This window comes from Panthera pardus, unplaced genomic scaffold, assembly GCF_024362965.1.
Source record: "Panthera pardus isolate Hobbes unplaced genomic scaffold, ASM2436296v1 HiC_scaffold_20, whole genome shotgun sequence".
NCBI classification, from domain to species: Eukaryota; Metazoa; Chordata; class Mammalia; order Carnivora; family Felidae; genus Panthera; species Panthera pardus.
Genome location: NW_026526766.1, coordinates 16,906,039 through 16,916,851, shown reverse-complemented (window position 1 = coordinate 16,916,851; position 10,813 = coordinate 16,906,039).

The window sequence follows — 10,813 nt, the reverse complement described above, 5'->3', positions numbered from 1 at the left end:
ACGAGTGCCTCCTTTCTGGCCACGGCTCCTCTTACCCGTGCAGTGAATGGGACTTTGTATCTACTGCAGGAGGCACTCGCTCTCTATACTGGAGGGAGCGAACCTGCTGAAGTCTTCACTCTTCTGTGCATGAGTAACCTCAGTCCCTTAGGTGAACTTAGAGGAAGGTTTCATCGTTCTTGATCTCAGGAGGAAATTAAAAAGGGACCTCATATGCAGACAGTCACAGTAGAGGGCGAGATTCAAACCCAAGTTACCTTTTAAGGATATGCTTGTGGTGGTACATCGAATCCTAAAATGCTGGAGCAGCACCAGCTGGCCCAACATTCCGTATTTCGGTATGGAAATTAAAACCAGAGCTGGTGACCTGCCCAACCCCATGCAGCTAGCTGGCGGCGGGACGGGGGCCAGGCCACAATCCGCATGCCGCTCAAATATGCACGCGCACACACATTTTTAATGTTAACACAAAGAAGGACAGAAAAATCATCCACCGGACTACATCATGTGCCCTCTCTGCTTTGAAGAGAGCAAGACGAGGAGGCCGGGAAGACGAGGGCCGAGTCAGGGAAACATGAAGCTTTCTGTTCTGGGTTGGTGGAGGCCAGGCAAGGAGGCAAGCCAGCTCACGAGCGGGGGGCAGCCAGCGCGTGCTCCATGCCGCCGTCCGGCTGTGCTGACCTTAGGCTGTGGCTCTAGCTGTTCTTCCGACACTCCGTCCAAGGTGGAGAGTGAGGGAAAAGCAAGGCTGTGGAAGGAGCAGAACTGGCATCACACCCCTTTTTTGCAGATACAGAAATAGATGGAAATCGCAAAAGCAGGTTCAGGGCCCTAATCAAGGGAGCATGGCCTGCAGATAAGAGAACATCAAAGACAGACTTTCTCACCAAAGTGAGAGTATCGGATACGTTCGCGTCCATCAGTGTCATCATTCGTGCCGTCAGTGCAGAAGTGGAGACACAATACCATGCCCCCTGCTGGCTCCCAGATCCCCAAAAAGATACGTCATCTTCAAAATTACAAATTGAGACTAGGGTTGGGGCGCCTGGGTGGCTCAGTCGGTTGAGCGCCCGACTTCAGCTCAGGCCATGATCGCACAGCTTGTGAGTTCAAGCCCCGACTTGGGCTCTGTGCTGATAGCATGGGGCTAGCTTGGGATTGTCTCTCTCCCTCTCTCTCTCTGCCCCTCCCCCATGCTTGTTCTCGCTCTCTCTCAAAATCAATAAACATTCTTTTTTTAACTGAGACTAAAACTCAGATAAAGAAATCCCTATTGACTCTTCTTTCCAAGCCTGCACAACAATCTCCCACAACTTACTGTGACAGCAGTGGTTTTCCAGCCTTAGCACGTACCAGAATCACTTGGAGGGCTTGTGAAAACACAGATGGCTGGTCCCCAAACCCGAAGGATGCATTTCTAACAAGTTTTGTCAGTGTGGCACCATGGCTGCCTTCCTGCCTTTCATGAGCCATGGCAGTGCCTTCTCCAACAAGGTTTGGCTCTCATTAGTGGCCACATAAATATGAAGTTTTGAGAGGTAAGATAACTACCAAAGTTACACAGCTAACACTTGTTGGAACCAGGTTTGGAACCCAAGTCGTGAGCTCTTAACCACCATACTATACTGTACTGTAAGGCTAGTCCCGGAACTTTGTGACCTGGCTCACTATTGTCATTACACTTAGTCTGCAATCACACTGCCACTGCTCTTGGCTACCCACTATGAAAGGGCTTCATAGTTTAAAATCCAAGAGCCAATCAGAGTAGCCTTCTAACTCTGAAACATTTTATGCTTATTCTATCACAGAAGTCAACACAATAGTCGGCTGGCAGGAGAATGCCTGGGATCTTCTCCTTCTGCACTACCCAGTGCAAAACACCATGTTCAACACACTCCTTGAACTTCTCTCCATAAGTGGGTTGCTGCTATCTCTCTCTCTGGGCAAAGGACACATCCAGAAGGCACCCTGGTGGGACCTGCTCATCCTAGTGTTCACTTTTCATCCCTCTTCCTGTTCTACAAATGCAGGATGTGGTAGAAGAAGGCACAAGGGCATCAGGGATTGATGACAACAGCACTTGAAGCTATTTAGTTTAGGTCTATGCTGATCTTCATGACTTCTCTGTCTGGTCCAATAATACTAATCACAGTAGGCAGTATGTAGATGTTTATTGGGCTCCCTGATTAAGCAGGTATTTGCCTGACTCTTAAAGTTCTTAGGAGGTAACCCAACTTTAGGAAAAATACGTGCAATAATAAACATAGCTATCACCTGTGGGGTGCTGGCCATTTAACCAGGCATTATTCTAAGCACCCTACCTATTTTTCTCATTTAATACCCATTAGACCCCTATTAGAAGATGGTATTTTTCATATGAAGAAATTGAGGCACAAAGAGATTGAGTAACTGCGCATTGCCACACAGGTAGTGTGCCAGAGCCAGATTCAGATTTGATTTCCCAGTTCATGCTCTTAACCGCTACACTCTACCATCTCAGGAATGACTGACTTTCTGATTGATAGGGTGGAATGAGGGGGTGAAGGAGTAAGACTTCACTGAAGATATGACTGGCTGAGTGTTCTGGATGCCAGGATGTGTGGGGCATGTAAAATAGGAGGCTCTCCAGTCCTCTCTTTTGATGTGATTCTTAAGCAGAGGTGTTACAGGGTTCAGAAAAGGAGCTCTTTCCTGGGGTCACCCTGACAATACTGGATTGAGGACATATTTGCCCAGCTAATCTCCAGAAATAGCAAAGTTATTTGATGGAAGAGTTGACGTCTATATTGGAAAATCACAGGTATTATTATTATTATTGCTTCTAGTAAACTGCAAACAACACGGAGAAGTAATATGTACCTGCAGTTGGAAACCTTGACTCAGTTCACATTGGGGCATATTTGTAAACTGTAAGAGCATTTAGAAAGTTTGAGGTCACTAGCAATAGAGATGATGTTTACAGCCTGAAAATGAAAATCATTTATATCTCCCAAACACATGTAAGAACACAAAATGCTTCCCACCTTTCATGCCAACTATCCTTACACATTCGTGAAACTTAGACCAACCTTAAGAAGTATTACCCCTCTTGACAACAAAGGAAAAGGAGATGCCGAGTTGTTACTTGAGGCCACTGACGTAGTCTGCACCGGGGCCAGGTTTTTAATAAAAATCAAACAAAGGGAGATATTCCCAGAGAATTGGATTTATTCCGGTATAAATTGTGAACTTGATTTCTTTTCCAACCCAACATATTTTCTTCTGTCCTCTTTTTTTTCTTTCCAGTAGGCCTATATTGAAGTGCTCACCAAAGCAAAACAAAACAAAAAGCTGTTGTCATTCTCAGGGTACAGTGAGTGTGGGCCCGCAGTTACAGGGCCGTCTGTCTTTTGGGGGTCCCGTGTGGCCAACAATGAAGATTAATTCAAGGATGTGGCACATGGAGGAAGTGGCAGCGGTGGTCAGTCATGCTGAAGAGTGAAGAAGCCCGAAAAGCCCGGAAAGCACGTGGGACGATGGGTAGTAATACCCGGGTTCTCCTTCCAGCTCTGATGCTCGAGCCTGGCCGTGCCCTTTAACTTCTCTGAGCCCGAGGAGGCGAGGCCTCCTCACAATTGAAGTTGTTCATCCCCACCTCGCGGTATCTGGCTAAAAGGGTTAATGAATATGAAGCATCCAGTCAAATGCCTGGCAGCTGGTGGGTGTTCACCGTTATTAGCTCCGTCTTCCAGTCCCGGCCCTCTTGACTCCATCCTACAAGATCGTTCTTGAGATAAATAGAATGTTAGAAAACCATCTGATGGAATCTAAAGGGCTCTGCAAATGCTAACGTGTTAAAGATTATTATGACAGATGAAAACCAAGGCTAGAGGCAAGTCACACATAACCCTTGGGTTTTTAAAAATTATTATTCTTTCCTCTTCAAGCCTCCATCTGATTCTAATTTTAATCATTGTGCCCTATAAAGAACGAATGGAACATATGGTATGTTTGCTCTAGGCCCCACAGCTCTATACAAGGGTCCTCAGCTTTTGCAACAGTAGATAAATACCGTCCTCCTCCTGCTCAAACGAACCCTGATCCCAGCCATAAGATTGCATCCAGCTGTTTCTGCCTTGCTCTCTCAGATTTCTTGATCTGGGGGAAAACCACCCAACGTGTTCTGAGAACATTCGAGCGGCCCTGTGTAAAAGCCCAGGTGGCAAAATAGGGCCACCTGCCAAGTGCCAGCGCCAGCTTGCCCGCCACGTAGCCGAGCCACCTCGGAAATGGGTCTTCCAACACCGGTCAAGCCTTTAGGTGACCAAAGCCCAACCGACAGCTTGATTTCAACTTCATCAGAGACTCTGAGGCAGAACCACCAGCGAAGCCACTCCTAAAATCCAGATCCACGGTAACCGAGCAAGGTAACCGTGATTTAAGCTGCTGCATTTTGGGTAACTGGGCAATTCATTATGCAGCCCACAACCTACTCCAAATTGTTGGCTGAGGCCGATTTGCGAAGCATTTCTGCCACTTTCCACCGAAGACATTTTGAATAATACATCCGAATCACTTGGGATGAGTCCCGGGCGTCTGTAGGTTTTAAAGCTCTGGTAGATGAATTTGAGGTGCAGTTGAAAACCTCTGTTTTATTGGGAAATATAAATATTTAACGTGTAATTATAACCCACTGGCTTTGCATCAGCTAAACTGCATTCTTCCCTCCGTGATGCACTGTAAGAGCCCTCGCTTTTAGGCCATTGGAAGTTCGGATGGGCATCCCCATCAGGAAAATCTGGTTTTCTTCTCCTCTCTAACATAGAAATGAGCAAGAAAGATTCATCTTCACTGCTTTCCTCTTGAATTTTCCTCTTGGCTTCATTGCTCTGACTGAAGACCAAAACCGGTTCATATGAAACACTCCTTGGCCATGGGACAATTTGCAGTGGCTCCCATCACACTCTGTTGCAAATCCTCCTTTGCCCCTGACTCAGACTCACTGACTCCTTCATTCCACAAATATTTGTCAAGTACATATGAAAATTCTGTTTGACCCAGAGAAAATGAGGGTCATGATGAGAGGCTGACACTGTCTCACTCAAACATACGCACCCAAGATGCTGAATTTCCAAACCTGAAAGTTGAAAATAAGAGTAAATGCATGGCTGAGCATCTCCTTATTTCTGTGTCTTTTTTCACAGACACTCAAACATCCTCTTAGAGCTGCCACAGACTGGCAAAGTATTACTTTTTTTTTTTATCTTCAGAAATCTGAATTGCAATGACCTTGGCCACCAACTGATCACAGAGTCAACCATCTACCTGTTATCCTAATATCCTAGTAATTATCCTCGGTTCCTCTCCTCACTTCATGAATGGAAATAGCCCCCACATCCTGTTAGCTTCTCTTCAGGAATCCCATATTCAGACTTTGATCCCCACCCCTAAGAGCCACAGCCTTTGCTCAGATTACCTTCATCCCCAGTCTCTTCACGAGGGCCTTGAGCACAAGCTTCCTCCACTCCCAACGCATTCTGCACCCATCTGCCAGAGTTATCATTCCAAATTGTAAATTGTATCATGGCACCCTTTTGATTAAAAACACTCCGTGATCTCACGTAATCCCTAATATGATACACGGGGAAGTGCACATCACTTCTGTGGTATTCTTGCCAGAGATACAGAGCCCCACTCTAATTGTGAGAAAACACTAGATAAACCCAGCTCAGGGACATTCTATGAAACAAATGGTTAGTATTCTTCCACGGCGTCAAGGTTATGACAGAAAAAGACTAAGGAGCTGTCACACACTGGTGAAGACAAGGGAGACCCGATGACTAAATGCAATGCCAGATCCTGGATTGGTTTCTGGGACGATAAAAAGACATTAGTAGGAAAACTGGTGAAGTGCAAATAAATTTTGTCGTTAATGCGGTCATGTCAGCTTCTTAGTTTTGACCATTTTGCAAGATGTAGAAATTAGAGAAAGCTGAGTGAAAAGTATTTGAAATGTCTCTACTACTCCTGAAACCTTTCTGGAGTCTAAAATTATTTCAAAAGATAGACTAAAAGGATGGGGGGTGGGGGGGGGTGGGGAAGTGCCATTGCATCAAATTCCAATCACCTATATAGGCTAAATGAAGGAGAGATTGGGATGGAGGTGATATCAATGCACATCAGGCTGGTACCATGGGATGAGATGTGAATCTATAAGAGCTCTCACAAGCCCTCCAAAGACACATATGGTTGGACCATCCCACAGGGCTAAATGTCATTTGACTCTTTAGAAAATGCAATCCCTAGGGGCGTCTGGGTGGCTCAGTTAGTTAAGCATCTGACTCTTGATTCCGGTTCAAGTCATGATCTCACAGTTCATGAGTTGGAGCCTGGCGTTCGGCTCTGTGCTGAGGGTGCAGAGCCTGCTTGGGATTTTCTCTCTCCCTCTCTCTACCTCTTCTCTGCTTGCATGGTCTACTCTCTCTCTCTCTCTCAAAATAAATGAACTTAAAAAAAATTTTTTTTAAAGAAAAAAAGAATATGCAGTCCCTAAATGCAAGCCAGTCACTTCATCTGGTGCTCAGCTGAAGAAACAGTGGTTTGCTCCAGTACTAGGAAAGACTGGCTGTGCTGTTTGATTGAATGTGGCAGAGAATGCCTCCCAGTTTCCATCTGCTCCTTCTTCTTCAATAAAATTCCTGGTCTTCCGGTTAGAACATTGTCACCTGGCTAAAAGGAATTGAAGAGTTTCTCTGTTTATTTGGAAAAGAGCATAATGTGGTAATGAAAACCAGAGCTTTGGTGTCCATGATATAGAGCAGAACCACATCTAGCTGTGTGACCTCCAGCAAATTATTATCGTCTATCTTGAGGCTTGATCTCCTTGTCTGTGGAACAGAGAGATAATGTTAAACTTACTTTATAACATTGCTGTGAATATTAAATTTTTAACCCATGCAAGTGCTTCATATTTAGCGCAGTATTCTGGCACAGGATATGTGCTCATTAAATAGTAGCTGTTATTTAAAGGCATAAGGAAAAAAAATCTAAAATTTGCAGTAGCAGAAAGTCAGTGATGAGGCATTCAAGTATAACTCCGATTGTATGGCCCCGTTAGTCCCGTACCCAGTATACTGTTTTGAAGTGGTGAACTTGTACTCGGCTTTCTTTTTCCATTTTAGACTTCGCTCCTGTGGGAATTCTCACATTCTCTGTATTCCGTTAACCGAATCACTGAATCTCTCCAGTTTCCCTCCATGAAGGAGAATCCAGCCTCTGATCTAGTGAGCAGGAAAAGGAACCTGGAGAGGAAAGATGGCTCCCATCGCCTGAGTGCTGCTGTCAGTCGGCTCCCTGTCCGTGAGAGGACTCTACCTGAGGCAGGTTTCATCTTTCCACCTCCCTCTTCTTTTCCTCGTGTCTATGTATAATTGCTGCCTCTATCAAATAGCCTAAGATGAGATAGATATGCTTTTATTTTTGAACAGGTGGAAATTATTGGGTCACCTGGGTGGCTCAGTCGGTTGAGTGTGGGAGTCTTGGTTTCAGCTCAGGTCATGATCTCGTGGTTCCTGAGATCGAGCCCCACGATGGGTTCTGCACTGACAGCGCAGAGCCTGCTTGGGATTCTCTGTCTCCCTCTCTCTCTGCCCATCCCTCACTCACACTCACTCACTCTCTCAAAATAAGTAAGATAAAATAAAATAACATGGTCAGAAATTATAAATAAGAATTTCAGAATTCACATATATATTCATGTGTATTTACAGGACTTTATATATATATATTATTATTTTATATATAAATACAATTATATATATTATTTTATATATAAATACAAATATACATATGTGTGTGTGTGTGTATATATATATATATATATATATATATATATATATATATAAAATTTTATCCATTCATCCATTGAAGCACATTTAGGTTGTTTTCTTATCTTTCTTGCTACAATGAACATAAGAGTGTAGATATCTCTTCAATATCCTGTTTTCATTTCCTTTGGGGAAAAAGAGGAATTTCAACTGTATTAGAGCACCACTATAAAAGTTGCCTTTGAAAAAAAATCCAAAGAACATGTAGTCTAAGAATATGCGTTTTCTTTTTTTTTTTTTTTAATGTTTATTTTCATTTATCTCTTCAGAGAGAGACAGAGCGTGCGCACGCATGCAAGAGGGGGAGGAGCAGAGAGTGAGCGGGAGAGAGAATCCCAGGCAGGCTCCACACTCAGCCCAGAGCCTGATGTGGGGCTCGATCCCACAACCATGAGATCACAACCTGAGCCAAAATCGAGAGTCGGACGCTTAACCGACTGAGCCAGCCAGGCGCCCCTAAGAATGTGTGTTTTCAACCTGAGGTGAAGAGTAAGGACACTAAGAAGCAGTGCTGGCTTATATAAACTAAACATGAATTGGGGCCTCAGCAAGTCAAGTTCTAATGAGGAAAAATCGTAAAATGATATTTGTGATTGTAAACAAACATCACAGCAGCATCATGTGACAAATCATGCTGTTGGATTTCCTGTGCTTTTATTATTATTATTATTATTATTATTATTATTATTATTATTATTTTGATATTCATTTTTGAGAGAGAGAGAGAGGGCGAGCAGGACAGGGGCAGAAAGACAGGGGGACGGAGGATCCGAAGTGGACCCTGCACTGACAGCAGAGACCCATATGGGAGGCTTGAACTCACAAACCTTGTGATCATGACCTGAGCCAAAGTCAGATGCTCAACTGACTGAGCCACCCAGGCGCCCCTGAACTTGTGCTTATTTTATCATTTATTGTTTCTACGTGGAATTGCATGTGATAGTGGAGGTGGGGCACCATGATCTTCCAGAACTTAGAATCTCTAGCAGTTTTTATCTAGCCTGCTGATAGAAATCACAGGATATGAGAGCAGGCTTGTGTGGCAGGGACACTGGGAGAAGGAGAAATCCACTCTCCTTATAAATTTCTATTAGTGATGTTTTTATAACACTAGCTACAAACATTGTCCTCCCTTTTGACTCTTCTCTTTATTCATCCCCTATATTCAACCCCACCTTTTTTTCCTTTGAAATTATGATCTGGATTTACCTTCATCTCTTTCCTTCACTATGACTGTCTAGCATAACTCTTTATCACATCATTTCAGGATTATTCGAACAATCTCATCTGGTCTTCTTGACGGCATTTTATCCCCTGGCTCTTGCCAGATTGATTAATCCTTCTATAATACTCCTTTCATCACATCACTCTATTGCTTCAGAACCTAAAATGAATCTCCGTTGCTAAGTGACTCGTCCAAACTCTTCTGTCGGACTTTGAAAGTTTCTAATAATTTTATACTGCCTGAATTATTGAAATTTATTTCCCTCTGTTTCTTTATATGGGTTATTATAGTAAGACTGGTCTTTGTCTTCCTCTCCACCTTGCTCATGCTGTTATTCCCCTGCCACACCAACGATTTTTATACATTCCCATCCAGAAGTGATCTTCCTTTTTGGGAACATCACCCAGAATTTCCTTTGGGAACCATCAAACCCATCAAGTCCACAGTTTTGGATGTAGCTGACTCCACAACCAGCTCTGGGGTGGACATGTGACACCGACTGATCAGAAAACTACAATCCCTTGGTCATAGCAGTTGATTCAGTATAGAACAGATGACCCAAGCTGTCCATGGAGACCCCTGCCCATATCTTTTGTCGGAAACTTTAAAAAGGAGTAGTGCTTGGCAAAGCCAAGAAACAACAAATGATAGATTCCTGAGGATATAATTTGAGCTTCTAGATCTACCTATGCCTGATCTTTTCAGTAATAAGAAATAATAAACCCTTTTTTCCCTTTGGCTTAAACCTTCTTGAATTAGTTTGCAAAGAGTATTCCATCCTCTTTACCTCTTCAAGTTAAATTTATCCTTCGAGATGTAGCTCTCATACTACTTTTGAACTATTCTTCCCTTTCCTTAATTCCCATTACACCTTAACTCATCTGTACTGCGTTAACACTAGATCACCTCAATTGTTCAATATTTGCTGGTGTTGCTTCCCTGCTGTACCATACGCTTCTTGAAAGCTTGGACCATTAATTACATTCCTCTTGTGTCCACGACACTTAAGAGTTTTTCACATGTAAGATGCAGATTGACTCATAAAATCTTGGTTAGGTTACTTTTCTTTAAGAAGTCAATCAGTGGTCAGAATCTCAAGAGTAAATGAAAAAGTGGGCAAATTGTTGCTAATCAGAGCCCTGCTCTGTTGGATAATTCTGTTCCCACCTTCCTGATTAAAAACAAGTATGGGAGGAAAGAAGGAGAAATGAGATCAGTGACAGTGGTATAAAGTCGCACTTTGCATCACCTTCTGAAGCTATCTGTTCAGTTCAGGCCTTTGGAGGGGCCCAATGACAACTACCTGTTTAGAATGTAGAATTTATTAAAAAAAATTTTTTTTAATGTTTTATTTACTTGAGAGAGAGAATGAGAGGCAGAGTATGGGGAGGGAGGGGCAGAGAGAGAGGGAGACACAGAATCCGAAGCAGGCTCCAGGTTCTGAGCTGTCAGCACAGAGCCGACACAGGGCTTGAACCCACGAGCTATGAGATCATGACCTGAGCTGAAGTCGGATGCTTAACCGACTGAGCCACCCAGGTGCCCCAATGTAGGTGTTATTTTTATTCAGGTATGGTGAAGCCAATAAATCAGGAGATGACTGCCATTGAAAAGATAGTTCTTTACTCACAGTCCGCAAGAGGAGAGGGCACACCACAGCCCGCAGGACCACGTGGGGAAGCACAGGGCTGTTCCGCAGATAGAAGGAACAAGGGGAAAGTCT